At 38.4% G+C, this 26,308-nt stretch overlaps 1 protein-coding gene across 1 annotated transcript in view; it reads right to left on the bottom strand.

Annotated features, from left to right (window-relative positions):
• LOC139940711 (D(1) dopamine receptor-like) overlaps nt 1-25,599 on the bottom strand; it is a 55,021-nt gene extending 29,422 nt beyond the window's left edge. Inside the window, exon 1 of the mRNA XM_071937076.1 lies at nt 25,329-25,599. The gene's annotated coding sequence lies outside the window, so the exon portion shown is untranslated. The remainder of the gene's footprint in view (nt 1-25,328) is intronic.
• Nucleotides 25,600-26,308: the final 709 nt, after the last annotated feature.

Raw genomic sequence — 26,308 nt, 5'->3', positions numbered from 1 at the left:
TTCAATTATCACAGGTTTGTTATTTTGTGCATAAGTGTACACCAAGTGAGATGACTATGTCTTTGACAATTACCAATTGAGTCCAGTGTCTTTAAGAGTGGTGTATTTTTTTGTTTTACACATGTCTCCTATGGGGTTTGAGAACACAGCATAAATAAGAGATGACATGTGTGTTTTTTTTTACCCACGAGATGGGGCAGAGCTATGTTATAATTTTTTTCGGACCGATCCTAAAGTCAACTTAATTAAAATTGGCGCTTCACTGCGACACCAGTGGTATTGCCACATCTGAAGCTATTAACTTGTTTACCATGACCCGGTAAAAACAAAATAGACTTTTAATTAAACCGTTCAATTTTAAAGGGAAGGTACACGTTCGGTAATTGTCAAAGACTAGTCTTTTCACTTGGTTTATCCCAACATAAGCATAAAATAAGCATGGAAATTTGGGCCCAATCGGTCATTAAAGTTGCGAGAAAATGATGAAACAAAAAACACCCTTGTTAGACGAACTTGTGTGCTTTCAGACTTCTAGCTAGAAGTCTTTAATTATTTTAGTGAGAAAATACCTCTTTCTCAAAAACTACGTTACTTCAGAGGGAGTCTTTTTCCACAATGTTTAATACTATTAACTGCTCTCCAATGCGCGTTACCAAGTCGGTTTTTAAGTTAATATTTGTTTTGAGTAATTACAAAACGTGTACTTTCCCTTTAATGAGTAGTGGTATACACGGGTTAGAAAAATGGGCTTGTGACTTTTCGATTATAGGGTTTCTATAACGATTCACGAGAACACAATTATTAGCAATACCAAAATGGATTGATTTAGGTCAGTTTCTTTAGGAATTTGCAACAACAAATTAAGCCACAAAACATATAGAAGTCCAAAATGCATGTTATGAGCATAAAAAAACAAACAAACAAACAAACAAATAAACATTCGTTGTGTGACGTCTGAAGAATATAAATATATGTTCACAATATTAAGAAAGCGAATAATTATTCTAGCATAAAATCTTAGACAATCAAACGGAATAAAATAAGACTCAGAAAGATTTTTTTAGAAAATGACACTATTGTAACCTTTGGAAACTAATATCTCGACTGACAATCTCACTCGCGGACATAAAGTAGAACAAATATAGACATTATCTTCTGTTGACAGACCAATCAATAATTAGAAAACACTCCATTATTAGCTCAGATCTCTAAGATTGACTGACATCAAGGAGATAAACCCCTCTTCCCTCCACCAGTTTGCTCTCAAATCCCCCATAATATAACAACCCGCGGAATAAATGTTTGCAAACCACACACTCTTAAGACGTGGCCACTTTAAATATTGACTTTCCAATATTTATATATATTTTATTATCTCATCAACACGGTTTCTCAACGGTGTCTCCCAACGGAAGATAGATCGTCTCTTCGGCTTTCATGTCACGTATCACAGCAGAGTAATCTTTCCTTACGCGTTTGTTAATCCAGTTATACATTGCCCCAGCTTTTAATAGAGGCTTCTATTTATGGTGGCGAGCCAATGCCAGTAACCTCCTATTGGATATAGTTGATACACCAACAACCCGATTGATTTCCTAGCACGCCGTAAATATTTTACAAGTGTGGGCCTTTAGCTGTGAGCTATAAAAAAACAAAACAAGTTGATACCGTGATGTGTGGACCTGTATCAAAATACAGAATGACAGAGAAATCTGCCAATTGGGTTTTATTTTTGGATGCATTAAAAGTGAATTGAGATGGTGTGGTAATACTTCAACTGACTGTTTGAAAATGTCCTTGCCCCCAAAAAAATATTCGAAAAATGAAGAGGAGCTTTTTTTTCCTCTCCTCATGTTGAAATGACTAATAAAAAGCTGACCGAATTGATGCTACACTCGATATCAGATTATCAGATTCAAAACTCAACATTGATTGCGATATTGCAAGGCAAGTAGAAGGTCAAGGGGACAAAAGAGTAAACAGAAAATACAAAGTAGTAATTTATGAGACACAAAGAGGCATACGGAGGCGAATATGAAGGCATAATCAAAAGACCAATTCTTGAAAAAGGAATTCCTTTGTAAGACAACAATTAAGTTACAGCAGATCGACAGGACAGAGATGGGCTGGACGGATCGGGACAAACAAAGCTAACCAAACCCAACCCTTTCTGCTAGGACGAAACGAGGGGTTAAATCACTATTACAAACTCATAGAAGTGGAGAGAAGAATGAGCTTATTCCTAAGCTTATTAACATAATTTGTTAGCATTGCTTGAAAGTAATATCTCAAACTCTTCAAGAAACACTTTCCCACTTTTCACATTATGGACATGAGTTCGAATTCAACCTCTTGCTCAAACCTGACAAACAGAACGGTGCATCGTGCCCCACGTGACCGATTAAGTTTTCCCGCCATTCCGCATGCATCCCTCATGTCTCACGCAACAGAACAAACCCTTTGTATGTTTTCCTATCCACGTGGAAAGTCACACAATAAAACAAAAAGCAGGTGAAGGCACTTTTGAATGGTCCTCGGTTTCCTTGAATGTAACCATGAATGTACAAGTGACGCAGGTTCGACTGATGCATTACAATGTTACGAAAATCCCCCATTACGTCGCAAATCCCAGGAAGGAAGTTCAATTTGTAACCGATCGTTATGAGAGAGGACCAGATGAGCCTCTCAATGTGTCTCTTTCAAATGTAGCATTTGATCATGTCACGTGGGAGGTGCTTAAAGGCACAGGACTCTAACAAAATAATTGGGGTTAGCGCAATGAAACACTGTTCAGCCCTCACAAGATCCCCTTTTCCCACACCTGGTGATAGAGAAGCAATCATGGTTAAGCGCTTTTCTCAAAGGACACACCATGAACTTCTCAGATTCAAGCTACAGCTCAAACTGCTGCTTAAAACAAAATCAAGATGCAGGCAGTATTTGAAACCTCTTTTTGGTTTAATGATATCATATTTCTTCTGTCGGATAAATATTTTTTTTCTCGCTGGGAGCGTCAGATTGAGGGTCAAGCCCTTACTGTCGCCTTCTTCATCATGGATTTAAAGGCACTGAACACTATTGGGAATTACTCAAAACAATTGGTAGCATAAACACTTTGGTAACAGCAATGGAGAGCTGTTGGTGGTATAAAACATTGTGAGGAACGGCTCCCTATGAAGTAACATAGTTTTTGAGAAAGAGGTAATTTCTCATTCAAACGTTAAAAGATTTGGATACACCAAGTAAAAAATACTGCTCTTTGACAATTACCAAACAAAACGTGCCCAGTGCCTTTTAAGCAAATATTGCATGGATCTATAACAACCAAGCCCTTGCATTATATTATTTCCAATCTGCCTGATCGTTCGCAAATGGTATAACTAAACATGCCTGGTTTTACTCAAAAAGGGCTTCTCACTAATACGCGGGGTGACATCTTCGTTAAATTTGATATCTTATAAATTTAGCTGTCGTTGCTAGCTGGCCTAATTCCGTTCTGCCTCAACTGGAAAAATCCATACAAGTGAGAGAGAGTGCAGCACATCCGAGGAAAGCATATATATAATATGCAGTATTTGAGAATTTAAAGGGGTCAGGATTGGGGCCAGTGGTTTCCGTTCTTAAACAGGGTCGAGTGTTGACCGGTGGGGATTACAGCGTGTTGATAGCAAGGGTTGTGTGTTTTGGGCGCCTTTACACGGACGACTTTTTAGATGAGTCTATAATACTGTGCTGTTATGTCCGAGGATCTACAGCCGCATAATGGGCAGCAACCATTAACAGCATCAGCACAGAACACAAATGGATCTTGCTACCCACCCTCTCTAGGACAGCAGCAATGGACAGTAAAACAATTTAAGATTCAAGATCTGAGAACACCCTCAACAACTTTTAATGTCAAGTCGAAGCAACTTACTTCCAACATTTTAATCCTTAAAGACACTGGACACCTTTGGTAAATGTCAAAGACCATTATTCTCAATTGGCGTATTCCAACATAAATAACAAACAATATGTGAAAATTATTTTGGACTCAATATTGGTCAACAGCTCTCCTTTGCTCGTTTCCAAGTAAGTCTGTATATGAACATCTATTTTGAGTAATCACCAATAGTTTCAAGGGCCTTTAAAGACAGAGGACACTATCGGTAATTGGCAAAGACTAGTCTTTACAGTTGGTGTATCTCGACATAAACATTAAATAACAAACCTGAGCAAATTTGACCTCAATCGGTCGTCGCAGTTGCCAGATAATAATGAAAGAAAAAACACCCTTGTCACACGAAGTTGTGAGGCCTCACATTGTAAGCTTGAGGTCTCGAAATCAAATTCGTGGAAAATTACTTCTTTCTCGAAAACTACGTCACTTGAACAGAGGGAGCTGTTTCTCACAATGTTTTATACTCCCAACTTCTCCCCATTACTCGTAATCAAGAAAGGTTTTATGATGATAATTATTTTGAGTAATTACTAACAGTGTTCACTGCCTTTAAAGGTTTGGTGTTGGTAATGCCCCGACAAAGTGTGTGTATTTTGTATCCGAAAGCCTATTATAAAGATGGTGACGGTAGCAAGCATCGTGGGAAATTATTTCCTCTAAAGTGCCCCTGTTGATTGAAACTCAATTAAATTGTGTGAAATCAAAACAAAGTCAGCGAAAATCGCCCGCTGTCACATCGCTAACAGTGGATGATTTTAATGTTTTTGATGAAATATCGTGAGAGTTTGCTCTGTTTTCTCAATAAATAGGATCGGCACTGTATTCAACAGAAACTTTCATGTGGCTTTTATTGTTATCTTTCTTGAATTCAGTATAATATAGTGTTGACAAAACCGAGTGATGACCATACCCTGTTATTGAATATTAGAGTGAAAAACGCTAATTTTGTCTATCATACCACTCTAGCAAAGAGCCTTGGTGGACAACCCTTTTTGAGTGAAAGACGGGTACTTTCAACTCGATTTAGAGTGAAGTTCGTTCCAATTTCACTCAAAAAGAGTGACACAGATTGACTTTCACTCTCAAAAGAGAGAAACTGACACCACTCGGACGCTAGAGTGAAACTGTCACTCTTTTACATTAAGATTACAAAATTTCACACAACTTTATCGTTAACTGAAGAATGTCAATAGTGCAGTTATACACTACTTGGTGTTTTCCATTGAGTTCTGTCAGATCATCAAAAAATTCTATGACCAGCCGATACTCTGCAAAAAAAAAGTGAGGTGTTAAAATTGACACCAGGGGTGTTGTGACATTAAAGACACCAACGAGAGAATCGAACTTAACACCGTGTGGTGTTAAAGTAACACCAATGCAAATGTGTTTGCATTTAACCACGGGGCGATAAAGAAAAACGTACGGCGATCAATGCAAAAGTGTGGCAATGGCACATCGCAATCAAATACGTCAGAGTCAAGCAATGAAATACTGCGATATTACAAAATTAAAATATAGCGATATTATCCAATGGAAATACGGCGGTATTTACAGAGGTACAACGCACTATTACGTCGATATATCCAAATCGGCGATCCACGCCGTAAAAAATAAAAAAGAGTTCTCTGGAAATTAGTGAATGATTGTGAGTAACCGAAGTCGTCTAACATATGTTGTCAATTAGTTTTTGGAAGAGTAAATTCAATTCCATCTTCAGTTTTCATTCCAATAAGCACTCATCATACACACCTGAGGTGATTCCAACTTAAATGGTGACTGTTTTGGCGAAATTAGTGACACGCGGGTCGGTGAATATTGCATTGTTTTTGCTAGAGGGTGTCTCCGTATGTCATTTTCCCTGAGTGAAGTATTTCAGACGGAAACCTTGTCTCTGGAGGATTGGTTACAGCCATTATACAATTTCGGTACAGAAAAAAAAGTTCACAGATTTACAAATAATTTACAGGGTTTACAGAAGGTAATGGTGAATGACTTCTCTTGAAATATTATTCCATGAAATGCTTTACTTTTTGAGAAAACATTAAAACACTTATCAATTCTCGACAACGGGAACTACGGAATATAGTAAACACATGTCATGACACGGCGAAACGTGCGGAATAAACAAAGTGTCCAATGGCTTTAATGGTTATGACCATCACTGTGCTTTTACAATGAGGCCAATCAATGTACTTGATATGATATCTTAAAATGGGTCACGCCATTTAGAGACTGGCATAGTTTTTAATTGCACATCAGGTGACGGAGTGTATATTGATATGGCATTCATTAAACTGCCATTCATGGTTGGCCCAATTAGAAACGTGATTTCAGGTCACAGCGGGTTGGCTCAAGGTCGAGGTTATTCGTATAGCTGAATATTATACATCAAAGCAACACCCGTTAACTCTTAGTGCTACGCGCACTCACTTTTTGCGTTGCTCACAACGTAATAATAATAATATTAAAGGCACTGTACACTATTGGTAACTACTCAAAATACTTGTTAGCATAAAAACTTACTTGGTAACGAGCGACGGAGAGCTGTTGATAAACATTGTGTGAAACGGCTCCCTCTTGAGTAGTTTTTAAGAAAGAAGTAATTTCTCACTAAAATATTTGAATTGAATTCGAGACATACAGCTGAGGTTTCGAACTCAAGAATCTGAAATCGCACTTTAGCGACAAGGGTGTTTTTTTGGTCCATTATTCTCTCGCAACTTCGACGACAAGTTGAGTTCAAGTTATCATAGGTTGGTTATTTTTGGCATAAAGTAGGAATACAAAACGACAAAACTGGTCTTTGGCAATTACCAGTTTCCAAGGACTTACGGTGATTTGGAGGAAATAAAGGAGCTCAGGACAGGGTCAAGTGAAAGTTATTGCGAAATGGGGAGGGGGTCTACAAAACCCACCTTCCACGTGTTAAACCATATCTATCATATATATATATTTTTTTTTCATACAGCGAGGCGTATCTCCTGGGCTCCATGTATGAAGCCCTGATGTTTTCTTAACCTACTTTCAAAGTGGTAAAATGTCATGCTCGACAGAGCGCCTATAGTTGACTTCTGTAGGACCCGTTACGACCCGTCACCCTTGATCAAAACAGTCTGCAGACGGACATGACGCATCGCATACGATGTAAGAACAACTTCACGGCAGGGCGAGCGGCTATCGCGAGCGTGTCTTGGCAGTGATATGGCTGACTTTTAAAGGGTGAATAACCGGTAACGCACGACAGGATCGTTTGCGATCCTTCTAAATTAGAAAGAAAAACATCATCACAAAATAATTGCGATCAAGGCTGAACATATACAATTGTTAGGAAATTGCAGACTGTCTAGTTATGAGTTGGTTAACCTAGTTTATTTATATAAACAATGATTCAACACGGTTGATTCGGTTTCGGGAACGTTATTCTTTGATTGTGATTGTTCAATGCTCAACATTGTTGAAGTATCTTTCAGATGTATTTTTTTGCAAAATATATAAATAAAAAAAACGTATTAGAAATGTTTGTCTCTTGTGTTGCCTGTATAATTTACTAAGTACCCTTAAAAATAATAATTTGATATTTCCAAACTGCCTAACTCATGACCCCTAAAATTGATTTTTACGATCTCTCTAAAAAAAAAAGGACTTCTAATTGGTAAACTATCGAAACTAAAATAAATTAGTTTCAAGTTTCATTCTGAAAGCATACTGATGATACCAACAGTTCACTACAGTCCCCCACATAAATATTTTCGACTTTAACAGCCTGTTAAATTCGAAGAAATAGCATATAGGAACAACCTCAAATTCACCGTTGCTTATTTTAATAAGACCCATGTATAGACCCCCACCCCAACACACCAACCATCAAGCAAACTTCATGGGTTTTCACTAAACGTGACAACCAAATTTGATGAAATTTTCTCAATTTGTCCCTACTTATAGACTCACTGAAAAGTGCCTATATTCTGAAAAATAGTGGTTGGGTACTGACTTGCTCATTAGTTCCCTTTAACTTCGCAACTTTTTTTTATATAAGAAATTTTGACATTTTTAGAATATTTTCTTTGAAACATTCACTTCCGAGACTCAAGAGAAATCATGGCACCCAGTCGCTGAAGAAGCACAACATGACACGATCGAATCACGAAGGTAGAAAAACAAACCGCTGGTTTTTAGCCCGAAGCGATGTCTGGAATTGGCTGCTTGCTGTCTGAGGAGACGAAGAAATGAGTTTTTGATTCTTACATGGTATTCAAACGAATATTCGACTTATTTTGGTTTTACCAATATAAGATAATACACTACAACGATGTGTATTAGCAAATGGCGATGTTATACTCAGTACTTTCCCGAGTCCTGTAAAAAAAAAAAAAAAAATCAAAATCAAAGGTACATTCCTCGGGTGGGATTCGAACTCACGACCTTTGCAGTTCTACAGCAGTGTCATAATTGCCCGGTGGCTTTGAATGGTATGTTTTAGCAGAGGGTATTGCAACGATTTAATAGATGTTAAACTTAACGACAATTAAATATTCAACTTGTAGTTATGAAAATGAATCATTATTCGGATTTTCCCCCTGTGCATTTACGAGGAGATGCAAAATGAAATATGTTTCAATAAAGGTTTGCGGTAAAATCATGTAATGGTACATCTTATTATGGTGTTACAGAAAACCTTTGTTAAACCGTATTTCCACCATGAGTTTCAAAAGGTAACATCGTTCGTTTTTTTGTTTCATTACCATTTGTAGAACAACAAAAGTACATACAAATAGATTACAAGTAAATAAACAAATTTATGATACACTAAATAAGTACAAATGGGGGTTGCAACCACAGAATGTAAACCCTCCTGTATTGGAGCACCATACATGCTGTAAATGCTGCACAGGTTTAAAGGTAGAGGACATATGTGATTGTCAAAGAGAAGTCTTCGCACTCGGTGATCTCAACATATGCATGAAATAACGAACCTGTGAAAATTTGAACTCAATTGGTCGTTGAAGTTGCGAGAGAGTAATGGAAGAAAAACTGTTGTGTGCTTTCAGATGCTTAAAAAAATACCCCAAAACCTATGTTACTTCAGAGGGAGCCGTTTCTCACAAAGTGTTATACTATCAACAGCTCGCCATTGCTCTTTGCCAAGTAGGTTTTTATGCTAACAATTACTGTGATGTGTCCAGTGCCTTTAACAAATGACAATATGCATTGAATCAGCAGCTGCTACAGTTGTTAGCAAAATTGCATGCTTTTAAATTAAGGTGAGTAATGATCAAGTATTAAAAGGTGCAAGCTGCAACAGAACGATGTGATTAACTAGGTGTGATGCAATAACACTTTAATAAGCCATATTGGTAGCCGGGATTCATCCTGGTATGGGGCCCCTCGAAATCAGGCCAACCGGATGTAATGACATTTCATAGGCTAACAAACCCTGTGCATCGAGGTTTGGGAGGATCAACAAAGGGATATTTCACTGCTTTTTCCCCCAAGTCTTGAGGAAGATCTGACGATGGAAGAAATTCAAAGAAATATTTTTTATAACAGCAAAACCCAGATATAATCAATCAGAGGGTCTGATACTAAAATCTCGTTATTGTGTGCGATATTCACGGAGAGCGCATCCTCACCCGTTGATTATATGAACACCATGGAACTGTCACGTTTGAGGATACCAAGTATCGGGCCCCACCCCAAGATGTAGCCACAGAACTATTTGTAATCAAGCCATTATGTAGCCTCAAGTTGGTACATTTTCATTTATTTCAAAACATTTATTTTCATTCCAACACTTAACCAAAACAAAACAATAACAGGTGACTATTAAACATAACAACAATGCTACACTCCACTAATAGGATTTGTTACAGGGTACTTGCAAATGTGTGTAATAAGGGTTATTACCCATTCTATTAAGAGTTTGATACTATCAAATATTTCTTCGCTTTGATTACAAGCTCCAATGAACATTACAGAATTGGTTTTGCTAACTAAACAGTTGCTGACAGTGCACTTTATGTAATCCACCATATAAATAAACTGACAAACCTTTAGAAGTTTGAGACATATCGGCCATCTGGGTCACGAGAAAATAGTGAAAACAAAACCGATTACACAGTTTGTATGACAACGATGCAAAAACAAAAATGAATGAAACGCTCCCTGAGCGATAAACTCCAAACGGCATATAAGACAATTTATTTCGCATCAAATATGACATTTCAGAGAGAAGTATTTCAAGGGATGTTTTGTACTATGATCATCATAAGACCATGTAAGCTTTATGTACATCTGTGATCTTCACGATTTTTGTTTCTTACCAATTCTGTAATGTTCCTTTAAACTTAAACTCCATAGACACTCTAAGTGATGCTTGTACTTCTAGAAAATATAAGTTGGTGCCCCGATTTCCGTTTACTTCATCGAATACGTCCTTTTGGAAGGTTCGTTTATTTTACACTTTTTCACAAAACTATCTCCTCCTTCAAAATGTGGTGAACATCTGGAGAGGTCTCTGTTCCTCGTGAATGATGATTCAGTTCCTGTTGAATTGAGTTGAATTGAATTGAAATCTCGACAAGAGGCGCAATTTGAAGCACTTACTCACCTCACACATGACTGCCTTCCCTTCAACACACATTAAACATTCAAGAGGGATTTGCTGCCAAACAACGGTACCCGCATCGAGCGTTTAAAGACGGCCTCCTAAATACAGAAACCTTGTTTGTAACATTTTGTAAGACAACTTTGTAACACCAGAGTGCATCTAAATAGAGATTCCACCACCATTGGTCTCCGACATAATGGAGTTGGTAGCAGGTAGTCTAACAAGACCTCCGATGATAGTGACACAATCTTGCTTTTCTTCTCTTTTTTTTGTTATCCCGAAGAGAAACGTTAATAGCAGACCGCGCAACAGAGCCTTGAGAAGGCAACAAACATGTTTTGCATTTTGCAACTAATTCGTTCGGAAAACATGTAATGGTTACAAAATACCAAGACTGGACATGCTGTGTTTATGGAGGTATGTAACTGAGGCCACTTCGACAACATGCCCCTAATGCAGAAGAGTTGACATCACTCAAATTCGACGACGTCTTGGTCAAACCTTATAGGTGATTTTCTTTCCTTCACATTTCAAAACCTGCGGGTGGTTCCCTGAAGTCTTGAAGTACAACCTTGGTACATGTATTCATGACAAATCAGCGGAAGGAGCAAAAGAGACAGTTCTCCTCCTCGGGTGTTATTTTTGCTGTGGCCCGGCCTTTTGTGAGGGCTAACCCCCTACAATCCTCCCTGTTCATCTGTAAAGGCTTAACGAGGTGACTAACACAGTACATTGTAAAACCCGCGAGCATGGGGATTCAGTGGAGGCTTAAAATCAGGACACCAGGCTTTGCAAACAACTGCTTTAAAGCATGATAATCTGGGCTTTGGAATACCTTTAAGGCGTATTCCTCAAACCATAGTTTTCCTTAAACAAGTTATGGGATTCTCCGTGCCACAACTGCGGGCTCTTCCTACCAAAAATTGATATTGACAAGTACTTTCTCTGCCCGAAACCAGTCAATTTCTCTGCCCAAAACCAGACACTTTCTCTGCTCAAAAACCAGGCACATTCTCGGCTCCAAAACAAGGCACTTTAACACTGTCCAAACCGGGCATTTTATTTGCCAAAGCCATTCACTTTCAAAAGCAGTTTCAAGGGAAGCTTATCACCATGACGACCTGTTGTGCTGAATATTAACTTTGTACCGTCTGAGTAAATCTCGCAGAAGTTCGAACTCTTGGACAAAAGTACGTGAGTTCGTTTCCTTTACTCATAGAACTTAGGAGCCATATACGTCGTGGGTCTAAAGTGGTTCCCCAAAAGGTTCGGTATCGAAAACGCGCGAGACTTGTATTGCCTTTTGCCACTCTTACCAGTGGTGTACACAAACCCTTCAAATCCATGTTTTGTTTAAGGATCACGAACATAGTGCCACAGATATCACCCCATGTGACTATTTTCTCGAGTGGCTCTTGTTGTAACAGCCTTGGGCCTTAGTCTAACTTCCGAGAAGTCTTTTTGTACAACCACAGTGCGTACAATTACTGACTTTTTAAGGAGAGCTTTTTTGCATTAACGCGGAAGTAATCAGGGCATGAAATCGGTGCCAAAATGTGGCCCAAATAATCCATACGTCGCAATATTGGAATCCGGATTTTCAACCCCGGATATAAGCCCATGTGCAATATCTGGCCCAATTGCGACCGACTTGATACTTATATGGTTCATGGTATCTTTGTTTGCTAGCTACGGGGCATATTCTATAACGAGCTCTCTCTCTTAATACTTCAAGCACACTTGTCCTCAGGAAGCACAAACTAAAGGCGTCGTGTAGCAATACTTCTTGCTTGATTCTTTTCAGCCGAAGAAACAATTCACTCAACGTTTGGTATGCATACATCACTAAATTTTTGGTTTGCGGTAACACCATGTGTGTATCTACTTGCCAGGTAGAGTTTGTTCTTAGTGAACTGTCTTGCTTAATTCTTCTACCGCGGAGTAGATTGTTCATAAAATCATCATGGGAAAAACATCATGTCTGAAACTGATGTAAGTTTCGGGAAAATTGCTTGTGATCTGCATGGTTGTACTCCCAAGTAGTCAAGCGGATATGAATAAAATTATAAAAGGACCGTGAAGTACGGTACATATTTATGTTTATTGTTGAAACTGTTAGATGAGGGTGTCACAATCAGAATTTGGCAGGTGCTCGCTCGGCACCCTAATGGCGATTTGCAGAGAATGCAAACATACAGACACCCCCCCCCATAAATATCAAATAGGTCTCTGTTCTGTATAAAGGGTTACTCAAGCCAAAACAGTTATCTTTTGGTAGGTTAAAGTGAACAAAATAATGTGTAAACACAATTACCTGGCATCAGATATGTTCAATATGATTAATTGGGAAGGCATTTTACATACTTTTTTAACATCATCATTATAATGAAAGACTGTTATATTTTGTTTTTCACAGAGCGTGGGTGATGATAAGAGCTCAACTGGTCGCCACCATCGTTAAAAAATGCATGTCGTGCCATGTTCACTCGTCGTGCCATTTTCACCCGTCGTGCCATTTTCACTCAACCATGAAAATTGCCTACCAATGAGTACAGTTTAGTTACGAGCAGATAAGCTATCCAGTGGCTAAACAAGTTAATTGATTGAATAGTCAGTTTTAAAAAGGAACAAAAGTCTGTATGTGTTTTAAAAATATACATTGTGAGGCGATTCTTAAGTAGGAACGGTACTTGTGGTGTGTTTTGATATTGTGCTCACCACAATGTTTTTGTTACAGGACCAATTAAAGAAAAAACTATCAAATACAACATATTTATAGGGAAAGCCCGTAATTGAACTGGCAGAAATTCTTATTTTTTTTTCAATACCGTATAATTGTAAATTTTGATTTTGTTTTGGAGCTAATATTAATTTTCATTTTTCAGTGCAGAGGGCAGTCGTTTTGGTATACATATTGCGTCATTTCTTTCACGACAATAAGGATAGTCAATATTTGAGTCGTTAACCACCGGTACCTTTCAGAAACAACACAACAATAAAGGATATTCTCAGTACTCTCTCGCAAAACTCTCCATAGTCTTAGTTATACTAGGAATAGAACGGGAGACCTCCGAATCGGAAGTCGAGAGATCTATCTCTAGACCAATTCTATCCACAGAAATTATACCTCCAACATGCAAATATGATCAAAACCAGAGACACTCTCAACCACTTTACAAAAAGTTTCAATATAGCTGCATGGACACACACACGTCTGTGCGGTCCCTAAATGTAGCCCAAGCCCTAACTGTCACCCCTTCTAAATGTAGCCCCAATCTTGTACCTAAATGTCACCGAGACCTTTAACCCCAACTCCTACACACAGAAACACACTTCGAGGACAGCTGCAGGGTTTCTGGTTTTCCAGAGCAGTCGAAAAAAGAAAACTATTCAATGCGATTTGATATAAACACCTTATGATATCACAATACACTATGCAAAATACTACAAAAAGGGTTAAGCAATAATAGCACTTCTGGAATGTAGTGGTTAACCTTTTTGGGTCATTGACTCACACTGCTTAAGGTTGTTACTCAAAATAATGATAAGCATAAAACCTTTCATGGTGATGAGTAATGGTGAGATGTTGATATTATAACACATTATGAGAAACGGCTCCCTCTGAAGTAACGTAGTTTTCGAGAAAGAAGTCGTTTTCCACGAATTTGATTTCGAGACATCAGATTTAGAATTTGAGGTCTCGAAATCAAGCATCTGAAAGCACACAACTTCGCGTGACAAGGGTGTTTTTTTCTTTCATTATAATCTCGCAACTTCGACGACCAGTTGAGCTCAACTTTTCACAGGTTTGTTACTTTATGCATATGCTGAGATACACCATTGCAAAGTGAGAAGACCTATTCTATGACAATTACCAATAGTGTCCAGTGTCTTTAATTTCCCTGTTGCAAGTCCCTTTTCATAAAGGCTTCAAGTTCACCGAGGTGTTACCCTGCTTTAGCATACCTATTTTTCGGTTGAATGTTCCTGAGAAGGTTTTGTACCAGTCTGAGTCAGTGTGTACATTGCCGGTACAGTGGTTCCAGTTAATAACAATGTTGGAATTATGAAAAGAAAAGCAAAACAAACAAGACCCCAAAGCATCAATGTTTTTGCATGTTGTTTGTATACGGTGTATGTGTACTAAACGAAAACTAGAGGATTTTAATAAACTTATTCAAAAATTAAAATACCAATAACTCATTTTCAAATCCATGTGATAATTTATGTGGTTTCTCGCTCGAGAAGGGAACATCAAATCAATAAAACAGAAAAAAAAAGAAAATATTAAATAACTTAAATAACAGACATGTTTAGTTTTAGAGGAAAGGACTTCGGTTATATTGATTCGAGTTAAGTCGTAAAACTTGACAGAAGTTCATAACATTCATGTAAAAATCATACGTTTGAACGATTTTCCTGCCAGGGTACGGGAATAGAGTATGTCTACCGAGAGGCAATCTATCAACTAACGTGCATTCAAGAACAGGTTTGGTGCCAAATCCATCAAATCAACGATCCAAATACGCGCGAAATTTATGCGCATTTGCTTGCACTTACTCAAGTATATCGATCCGGGAATCTTCGAAGACGGTGAATAAATTCATTGGGATTCTGGTCACCAGGCAGAGTTTGATAAGGCAGCACAACTTGGAGTGGCTTGTCACAAAAACACCACACCCAACCCTTATAATCGCACCTGCATTCTTTGTTTAGAGGTCATGTTTTGATTTTTTTTAAAAGAAAAACCTGGTAATAAACAAATATTTGATTGTGTGGACATAATTGCACACATCATCTGCATCACTTTAAAGGGACACGTTGCTTTGGATCGGACGAGTTGGTCTTTTAAAAGCATTTGAAAGCGTTTGTTATGAAATGCATAAGATGTTTAAAAAGTTGAATAAAAGGATCCACATAAGTATGACTCGAAACTTCACGGTTTTCCTTCTACGTCGCGAACACGATCAGCCATTTCTTGGAATCGAATGTTCGACTATACAAGGCAACAACAGGGATAGCTGTATATCACCGATGACAACACCAAGGACAGCGACGACAGAAACAATAACCAATGTACATCGAAGGCAACAACAGGGATATATGTATAGCCTAGCACCGATGACAACACCAATGACAGCGACGAGAGCAACAACGATAACGATGACAGTAACATGTACATTGATGAAAACAACTAGGAATACATGTATAACCTAGCACCGATGACAACACAAATGACAGCGATGACAGCAACAATGGCACTGACTGCGTTAGTAACTTGTACATTAATGACAACAACAGGGATATCTGTACAGCACTAAGACAGCGACGACAGCAACAATGGCAGCGACGAGAAGAACTTGTACATTAATTACAACAACAGGAATATCTGTAAAGCGCTAAAAACAGCGACGACAGCAACAATGGCAGCGACGAGAAGAACTTGTACATTAATTACAACAACAGGGATATATGCACAGCACTAAGACAGCGATGACGTTCTCTCGTGACTCCAACTACTGATTGAGCTCAAATTTTCACAATATTATGTTATAAAATAAGTTGCAAAATTCGAAGAATGGCGCCTTTGGATTTCATAGGTCTTTACATTCCAGGGAGGAACATTTCGTCGGCCAATAAATAAAACAGTAACAACATTTCTCCATGGTCAAAGTGTCAAATTTATGGCCACATTGTTTGAACACCGGGAGTGAACAAAACCATCCCTGTAGGCTTACACAAAAAAGTACAAACCCATCGTTCTCAGAATGATGTAATCAGTCGTGAACCATGTTGCACTGGAAGGTTCTCTAACACAACGTCCATTTACACCGTTTTTTTTTTAGGTTAGAGATTTGTAGCAATTTTCCCCGCTCTTCATAAATGAGGAAAAGTACTACATCACAAAATTGTAGTCGACATGTCCCTTACTCTTTAAGCATGGGGAGGGGGAGGGTCGATCGTTGCACGTCACCACTGCGTTTTAAAACGCTATCGATCACAGGCTTAACTACTTACAGGTCTCTCTCTCTCTCATCAAACTTAGTCTAATCACCAATTACCGGCGCGGCAGCCGATAATCAAACCACACGTGTATTCATTACATTTCAATTAACGCGTACAGTACCCTGTACAGATATTGATCTAGTACAAGCTCTAATAATTATGATAGTAATTCTTTCTCCCTCTCTCCCAAGTTCTCGATGTTTTGAGGTTAATATCCCCCATCATACCGAACTCGTTCCCAATCTCAGTACGTTCCTGAAGAAAATATAGTCTTGGTGCAAGACGTTGTTACTCACACTATCACTCAACTATGGCGAGACCCGCTAGCTCCCTCTTTGCCGCGCACACTACTACCGTTTTGTAACAAGACTACATTTTCAGTGCGAACGAGTTGGTTGAGTTTGGTGTATTATATACATATCATAGTTGTCAGAATTGATTTAACTTCCTAATATAGACAGGTCTATTAATAATTTAGTTTGGGAAATTGATATGGGAAGCCTATTTGTGCACAGAACCTAATAGTACCGGGGCTTAAGTGAAAACAATCCCCAGAATTCAATTAAATTCAACTCAGTTTCATTCAATTACGTTAAGTGAACATTTTATTCCGTGCTGTCAAACAACAATCGCATCTTGTTAACAATCAAATAAATCATGATCCCGCCACAACGAAACAAGACAAAAACCCAAGGCCATACGATCCAATGAAACCAACAGTATTGTACAGCTCATAAATTCCACAGTTAAATAGCTAAGAGGCACAAGCTAATTGGCAATAAAAAAAACCCAAATAACACTCCAACAAACTTTGTAAGTTTTACAACTTCACTCGTGATTAGGCTGCTCCGAGGTCAAACTCCTCGTATAATAATGTATGATCAAATCAAGCAACGTTTACACCATTCGATAATTTCATTACAGCAGAAATCACATTCAGTTTAGCAAAGATAAAAGCAACATCTAAATTCGCGGGAAAAAAAGAAAGAAAAATCAAACAAACTTTGCAAGTATTAGAACTTCACTGGTGACGAGGCTGCTCCCAGAGGCACAAACTCTTCGTTATAGATTAAACCATGATTAAACTAAACCAATTAATACCAATTTTGGTTTTACCCATACACCGATGTGTGTTAGCACTGTATACTCAGCACTTTCCCGAGTCATGTGAACAAATATCACAGGCATGTTACTCGGGTGGGATTCGAACCCACGACCCTTGCAATTCTAGAGCAGCGTCATACCAACTAGACCACCGAGGTTGCCTGGCAGCTAGAGGCAGTTCGAATCCTATGTTTTCGCAGCGGGTACCTCAACGATATAAACCAATCAAGCAATATTGCAACCATTGAGTAAATCCATTACAGCCGAGGTGTATAAATTGACAGGTCGTGACTTGATAATTGACCCATACCTTGCTCATTTGTTTGCTTGTTTGCTTGTTTGTTTGTTTGTTTGTTTGTGTGTTTGTGTGTTTGTTTGTTTGTTTTGATTTACATTAATGTGCAAACAATCATGTTGAGTCAACAATTAACAGGTATGAATGGGAGTGTCATCGAGAGAAGGCCTTCTGTAGTGAATAACCCAAGACTGCTGTCAAATTAAAAATAAGTGAATAATATCAGTTGTAGAGTGTATAATTCATTTCAGTTTCAAAATATCACAAAACAATACCTGGTATCGTCGAGCAAGGGTCAGACTATGCTGATATGACCTTTGTCATTTGTCACAAAGTACCCAACAGCTTGTATATACTCCACGAAAAACACGGAAGGCAGTTTCAAACAGCAAAATCATCGTTCAGTTATTATAGAAGAAACACGTGTTACATCCCACCGCAATAAAATCCACATCTTCAGTATTACGTGTAGGCCCACCCGCAGTATGACGGCACAGCTTCCATAGTGGCGTACGTGTAGATCCTCTCCAATGCTGTAGCGAGAAAGGACTGATGAAACTACACAAGGCCTTGACATGCACCCTCCCAACCCAGGCGGTGACCAAAACAGGGGAGCTACAGTTACTCTTAGAGTGTCAACAAAAGCTAAGGATCAACCGTTAGGCCCTGATATACTTTTTTACGGAGGGAAGTGTTAACTGAACAGTTTAATCCTAGTGCTTGATAGCGGTGACGGGCTAAATAAAGCCCAAGCAGTGGGAGATTACGTAATGAGTTTATCACGATCAATATCCCAGTCGGTCGAGGTTGTACATTAACATTTTAACGACTGAAAAAAAAAAAAAAACGTCATCACAGGTGTCTCCTGGAAATCATATCCTTACAAAAAGGAATTCGTAAGAGTTCAATATTTTACGTCATTCTCATTGGTCCTATGTTGTTAGGACAAACGCGTCAGTGTGAACAATTGTAGCGGTGGGTAGATTTAATAGCGGACACACCCCGTCACGTTATTTAATAATGCTCTAATTAATGTAATTCCGAACCCCTTAATATCCCAAGTTTATACAACAGTCAATGCAGCATTGTGGAGCCCCAAACTCCTTTATTATTTGATGAGTAAATACAAACACGCACAATTGTTTGTGTTTCCGTATCGGCAGCTTGTAGCAAAACATTAACATGACACCGAAGTCAACGCATACTGCAACCCTCGAGCTACCGGGCAATCTCGGTGGTCTACCTCCATTGTATAACACTGCCCTAAAATTCCAAAGGTCGTGGGTTTGAATCCCACCGAGTAACTCATGTCTGTTATTTTGTTCCCAAATAACTCGGGAAAGTATACTGATTACGCAGTTTTAGGAACAACGGATACAACCAAAATGAATGTTCATCATAGACAATACACCAAACTAGTACACCGACTTAACACCAAATGAGCCACATCAACTATTGGCTACTGTACATCACAACACTCCTTAATATCATGAGAAAAGTGGGAGCGATACCACTGAATACCGCTGAAAAGGACGCTCGATGAAACTCAACTCAGATTCAAATTTATATGGGGCACCATGACTACAACAATGTATGGAATGGACAATTGACATGGGATTAAATGAAAATAGTACTGATTAAAAAAAAATAACTCAAATTGAAAGTTCACACAACCCAAAATATTCAACCACAATTTATGTGGAAAGTCACGCAAGTAATGTGCACACAAACAAACAATGGGTAATGCATTTTTGAGTATTGTGTTTTTTTCTGAGCACAACAGACACAAAGAAACCAACGACAAACGTAGAAGCTTTCGTCCCCAGTTTAAAAAGAAAGAAAGAAAGAAAACAGAGCCAAAACCCAAGCTGTTGGCAGCTTACCCAAATATTAGTTCACGTCCACACCCGTAGAGACACTGGTCTTGAAATGCCGTGGGCTGTTTGGAAACTGGCAACAGTCGCAGATTGCATTTTTCTCAAATAGCCCGAGAGGAAAAAAGCACACACACCAAAAATCCATATTGTAACATGGAGCCGAGAAATAAACGTGTTCCAATGGCAGCGGATTGTGGCGTCCAAACTATCTGTATGTACAATATTGTCTGATACACGCTCGCATACTGTTCAGATTGAAAAACAAAATCCCCACACCACGGCAAGAGGTTTTGTGTACTCCCCCCCCCCCAAAAAAAAAAAAAAAGTGACAAGAAAAAGATGATCATCCCCCGTGACAAATTCGATGACAATTGTATGTCAATAATCCGCGCGGGTTTGATTGATGTAAAAGGTTGCTGCTTGTGAGACCATGGGGAAGTAACGGGTCGGTGTGGAATGCATTCACTCATGGGCTTATTATTGTCCCCGTTTACAAAGCATGAAAAACGAGCAATTGCGATCTAACGGGCAATCATTTGTTGCCGTAGACCGCGTGTTTTTTTTTCTGATAATATCAATTGAAACTTTTGTGGTAATTTGCAACATACTGTAATTTGTTAATTTGGTAAAAAGGCACAAGTGTCACCTTTCTGGTAATTACGGTACGTGATGGAAGAGAAATGGGGCGTTACGGATCGAACTATTCGGGATCCAGCATATTATTAACTCTTTTATTTCACATTTTCTGAAGTATAATTATCATTAATTTGTCACGTTTACTCTCTGCCTAAATATCTTAGAGCTACACATGACATTTCTCACTCCAAAAACTCTCTAAAAACACATCTTCAGTTTGGCTTTTGTTGAACACATCTAAGAATTCTTAGATTGACCTGGACTTTAAGTATGTAGTTTTTTTTTTTAATGACCGGTATAGATTCGTTAGGCGTGTTCGGTTTAGAGGCACTGGACACTACTGGTAACTACTGAACACAATTATTAGCATAAAACCTCACTTGGGGTAACGAGTAGATGTAATGGGGAGAGGTTGATAGTATAAACCATTCTGAGAAACGGCTCCCTCTGAAGTGACGTAGTTTTCGAGAAAGAAGTAATATTCCACGAATTTGATTTCGAGACCTCAGATTTAGAATTTGAGGTCTCGAAATAAAGCATCTGATTCTGAAAGCAACTTCGTGTGACAAGGGTGTTTTTTTCTTTCACAGTTATCTCGCAACTCCGACGACCAATCTTGCTCAAATGTTCACAGGCTTGTTATTTTATGTTGAGATACACCAAGTGAGAAGACTGGTCTTTGACAATTACCAATAGTGTCCAGTGTCTTCAAACTCTGTAAGAAAATTGGTCCCGTATTGTGATCACAGTTTGTCCCCCTGAGTTCGTGGCCGGCTTGGAGTTGGAAGGGGCGGGGGGTGTACAAGGACAGCGGTCGTTCATCCTCCGTCATTTGCTATTGTCATAATGATCTGATAGATCGATTGTAGTTGCTCTACCGCATTATATCCGTCTCAATTGATTATTTATTGGTAGTAGTCGATCACAGAAACCATGTGTTGTAATGGGCTTGTATCGGCTGCCCTGCCCTTGCTAAAGTGACCCCCTATGGAGATAGACTAGACGAACAGAATTCTGAAGGTTTAAGGTAAACACCCTCGAACCCTAATCTCTGGGTCGTTGCTCGAACCCGCATATGTTTATGCTAACCTGACATACATGGTTCGAATATTTGGGGAGAGTACACAACACTATACATGGCTAGTTGTTCACGAAAGTTAGCCTGGTATTTTAATTCGTTGTCGTCATCATGTTGCAGTATCAGTGTTCGTATTGTCTGTCTGTCTTGTCCTTGTTTCGTGATCCTGCTTGTTTGTTTGTCTGTTGAAACTGTTTTCTACAAGCCTCGGCTTACTCTAACAGCCTCATGCTCTCGCTCATCTCTTGTACATAGTTTATTCATAGTTACTTATATATTATTTGTTTAACAATATATATACTTGGTATACTTATTATATGCGCATTGGATTATGTAACCTTACTGTGTACTGATAAATTCTCACATTGAACTATTTTCCTACAAGAGTGTAAAATAATTGAATTGAAGTCTTTTAATGATCTGAACAACCACTCAGAGAAGATCTATGAATTAATTTGTGTATGTCATCATTTTCTGTATACGGACCCAGAATTTGGAACCAACTTCCAGGATACATCAGCCATACCAAACTGCATATAAGACACTCCTGAAAGCTCACCTGTTTCAGGAGGTGTACCGTCAATAAGGTGTCATCTGTTTGTGCCGTATCAGCACCTTAGAGCAAACTTTTGATTTTGGCGCTTTCAAAATTTCTTTTGATTGATTTATTGACTGATTGATTGATTGATTAATTGATGAATGTACCTTGACACTCTTGAAAGAGAATAGGAAGATAATTATCATTCACAGTCAGCATTCTCCACAAAGACATTACACAATGAGGTATTTAGTATTCAAATGAAAAAAACACAAGACCATCAAGTTTACTGGGCCAAGACTAAAATCACTGACCCGGCCCCCTGCCATGGTCTAGATGTTAGGTTAGAGCCCTGCTATTTGTTCAAAGTTTGAAAGCTATGTAGGAGTGTTAAAACACTCATACATAGCTTTCAATACGAAATTTTCACTATTGTTATTATACTGATGTTACCCTCCCCAGGGTTACGGGGTTTGTCTCAGTTTTGAAATCAAATCAAATACAATACAAGAATATGGAATGATTGAGAATCGAATGCGATCCTCTATTCTAGACACAGTCTTCCCCATTAGTCATTAACACCAATTGCTCTCCTCCTGCAGAAGCATCGTGAAAATGAAAGTTTGCAATTTTTCCCGTCACAAACAGACACCCTTCACCACAATTTATCAAGGAGGTTGGCAACAAATACTCCATCAACCCCATTTTCATTAACTTACAGAATACAACCGCGAGCTAGACTAAAAACTGGAAATTGAGAATCCCTAAGCCGTTTAATCACCGGACGCGGTATAACACAAGTTTAACCGTTTTCCATCTTAACCTATCACGAAACACACTTAAGAATGTAAAAAATCACCTCCGGTCTCGCCGTGGTTTATACATAATGGATGCAGGATGTCCATTTAATATTCAGCGTAAAAAGTAACAAAGTAAATTAAAGGAACACGTTGCCTTTGATCGGTCGAGTTGGGCTTTGGAAAAGCGTTTCTAACCGTTTGTTATAAAAGCATTGATTAGAAAGATTTGACTCCCATAAATGACCGATCGTGTTGATTCGCAAAGTAAAAGGAAACCACGCAATTTCGAGGCAAATGTGTGGGGATCATTATATTCTACTTTTGAAACATCTTTCTAATCAATGCATTTTATAACAAACGGTTAGAAACGCTTTTCAAAGACCAACTCTACCGATCCAAGGCAACGTGTTCCTTTAAAAGCTGTACGTACAGGTTTTACCCCCATGTTTGTTTAAAGGTGTATTATTTAAATGATTGGTTAATTTTATTTTTTACTAATTAAGAAGTTAATATCAGAACAAAATTTTCACATGTTTGTTATTTTATGCATATCTGTTGAGATGCATCAAGTGAGAAGACTAGTCTTTGACAATTTACCAATAGTGTCCAGTGTCTTTAACACCCTAGTTGCAAATGTTGATTTTCTTTTTAGGTATTCGACAACACCTATAGTGGTGTGCTTTTTAACACAGCATCTTTTTGCAGCGTATAGCTGTTTTGACTCTTATGTAAATTGTGAGTCAACGCGACAAAAACTAGTTTAATTAAAATGTTTAACTTAATGTATTGATGCGGACCTACTTTTCGAAAATAAACCTAGCCATTTAACGAAGTGGGAAGTGCACTCTTATTTGAATTTGATATACTTGAACAATCATTGCAATATAAATTATTGAATTATCAACCAACGCACATAAGTACTATAAGTTGATTTGGTTATTGTAAATCTTTTTAAAGTCACAGTTCCTAGCTCAAAGACTGAAACTGCATTGTTACATTATAGAATATTACAATGTCATCAAAATATGACTTTAAAGCCATTATACACTTTCGGTACAGAAAAAAAAGTTCACAGATTTACAAATGATTTACAGGGTTTACAGAAGGCAATGGTGAAAGACTTCTCTTGAAATATTGTTCCATAAAATGCTTTACTTTTTGAGAAAACATTAAAACAATATAAATTCTCGATAGCGAGAATTACGGATTTATTATAAACACATGTCATGACACAGCGAAACGCGCGAAAACAGGAGTGGGTTTTCCCGCCGTTATTTTCTCCCGACTCCGATGACCGATTGAGCCTAAATTTTCACAGGTTTGTTATTCTATATATAAGTTGTGATATACGAAGTGTGGGACTTGGACAATACTGTTTACCGAAAGTGTATAATGGCTTTAAAAGACATGAGAGTCAGTAGAATATTAACGGAATCAACAGAGAGAGAAACAAACCTTATAATTTATCAACCGACAGACAACAAATACTCACATCACAAGTTGATTTTATCATGTTGTCATCTTTTAAAGTCACGGAAACTAGCTCAAGACTAAAACTGCATTGCAACATTAAAATATTGCAATGACAACAAAATATGACTTTAAATGAAAGCAGAATCTGCTCAGTGGATTAATTACAAAACCAACCGAGTCAGAGAGGGAGAGAAAGGAAAAAAAAGTCACAAAACCCTCTAGAAATTCAACGCGATCAAAATCCTTCTCCCGCAGTTTACACGGAAATGACACCCTGACATTTTGCCGACAACACCGGCGTATAGAGTAACAGTTCCAGCCGGTTCCACGATCGATGCACAGGCGGTCCTAGCCAATAACACCGTGTGCTTCGAACACACCTCTGATTCCTCCACTGTGTCGACTATGAATATTACTTCCCTATTATTTTGATGTTGTTGTTTTATTCTACGCACTTTGAGGGAAACTTGACAGGTTTTTTTTAAGTCGGAAAATTTGACGAGTTTAATCGAGCAGGCATGTCAAAACAGACAAGCGTTGTTATACATGCCGATAATATTAAGAGTGAGGTCAACGGATGTTTTTAGAGAAGAGAAAAAAAAAGTTTTAATAATTATTGTCAATTCGAAAGAAACGCAAAAATAGTTCATATGCTAGGCGCATACGCACCTTGAAGTGTGTGGGTGGGAACCAGGCACAACACTCAGGGAAATCAGTAGTCGTGGCCGTGTCATCAGTTTGTTGTGATTTCCACTCAACGACAAGTGAATTGCGCTTTCAAGTTTCACTATATGAATATTTCCAGTGTATCATTGTAGTCTCTGGTTTACCTGTTATAAAGGCAGAGTATACGTTTGGTAGTTGCCAAAGATCCCCACCACGTTTATTCCAAAACAATCCAAAGAATATGCACAAAATAACAAACTCTATAGAAATGTGGGCTCTACAAAAAAAAAAAAAAAAGAGGTACTTACTGGTCGTGCTCAACAATTGTCCTAGCTTGTTGATGCATTTCCTCTCTAGAATCTCTTAGAACATAAGTGGAGGTCTCTCCATTCTAAATGGCCGAAGAGTATACTTTTACGGTATGTTTCTGTAAGTGGGTGGAAGCAACGGGAGGCAAATCATTATGTTGCAAGTTCATGCCCTCACAGTGATTGAAGATTCAAAAAGCATGTACATGACATAAATGAACACCCGTGCATCCCTTTTGCGTAGTAATTGAAAACTAGGGTTTCGTTTTGAGGCACCACAGCGCCAACTGCATACCAATTTGAATCTCTGCATGATATGGAAATCACAGCACGCTGTGTGATTACACAGTCTACATGAAACAGTACATAGTCCCTCTTTTGGATAGGGGGGGACAAATATTAAGTTAAGCCATAGCGATATTTGTTCAGAGCCAAAGTACACCGTAACGGTGTCCGGGTCTCACAATGGGCCACGAAGTAGCTGAAAGAGAACCCTTTGCACGTTTCTGTGACTTTTATATTTGCCAGTTTTAGTCATGGGTACCGAGATTGCTTTAAAGACACTGGACACTATTTGCAATATTACTCAAAATAATCGTTCGCATAAAAACTTACTTGGTACGGGCAACGTAGGGCTACTGATAGTATAACACATTATGAGAAACAGCTCCCTCTGAAGTAGCGGATTTTTTGAGAAAGCAGTAATTTCTCACTAAAATAATATTTGATTTAAAAATGTACCCAGTCAGTTTCCCTTGTGGTTTATTATTTGATATAAAATAATATTTGAATTTAATTCGAGACCTCAGCTGAGTTTTCAAATTCAAGCATCTGAAAGCACAACACTTGTGAGACAAGGGTGCCTTTTCCTCCATTATTCTCTCGCAACTTCGACAATTAATTGAGTCCAAAGTTTCAAAGGTTTGTTATTTTATGCATATTATGTCGGGATACACCAAGTGACAATAGTGGTCTTTGAC

This window comes from Asterias amurensis, chromosome 8 (assembly GCF_032118995.1).
Source record: "Asterias amurensis chromosome 8, ASM3211899v1".
Classification (NCBI taxonomy): Eukaryota; Metazoa; Echinodermata; class Asteroidea; order Forcipulatida; family Asteriidae; genus Asterias; species Asterias amurensis.
This window is presented reverse-complemented; position numbering and strand designations above follow the sequence as displayed.